The following is a 685-nucleotide window of genomic DNA, read 5'->3' as shown; positions in this document are numbered from 1 at the left end:
TACCATTTTCTCTCTCTTTTTAATACACCCAACTTTTTTTTTTTTTTGGCAAACATCTTCATTTCTAGTTACTCTTAAACTTTGTCTTTGGCAATTTAAATCTTCTATCCTTAAACTATACCTTCTGTGTTCAGTACTCCATTTATAGCTTTTGAGGAAAGTATTTCTGTCAAAGGATCCAACACAAATAGTCACTGACTCAAAAAAAATCAAAATCAAATAAATAAATAAATAAAAGGGCAGATTGATGGGCAGGAGTTTAACCAATGTCAAAAGCTAGTGTACAAGAGGTGGGTACAGGAGGAGTCAATTTTGAGAGGAAAAAATAGGCTTAATATACAGTGTACAGGATTGATCATACCACTAGGAAAACTTTGGTATCAAAGATGAGAAAGCATAAAATAAAATTGAAAAAAGATTAACACTGAGTAGCTTATACTTCTTTGTTCACAATGTCCTTTTTCAAGTCTGTAAATTAGGGGTTATTCTCCCAGTGGTTCTTTTTCTGTGTTTCTAATGCAGAAGGCGGCAACATGCTTCTTTTATACAGCAGCTGTTTATACACCAGCATTTTCAGCAACAATCTGCACAACATTCTCCACAGTCAGGAAGGAAGGAGTCCCTGAAGAAAGTGAGTCTTCTTTATTTTCCTGCCACAGATTTGGTTGTACTACACTTTATCACA

The sequence above is a fragment of the Terrapene carolina genome, unplaced genomic scaffold (assembly GCF_002925995.2).
Source record: "Terrapene carolina triunguis isolate 2854851 unplaced genomic scaffold, T_m_triunguis-2.0 Scaffold210, whole genome shotgun sequence".
NCBI lineage: Eukaryota > Metazoa > Chordata > Testudines > Emydidae > Terrapene > Terrapene triunguis.
This window is presented reverse-complemented; position numbering follows the sequence as displayed.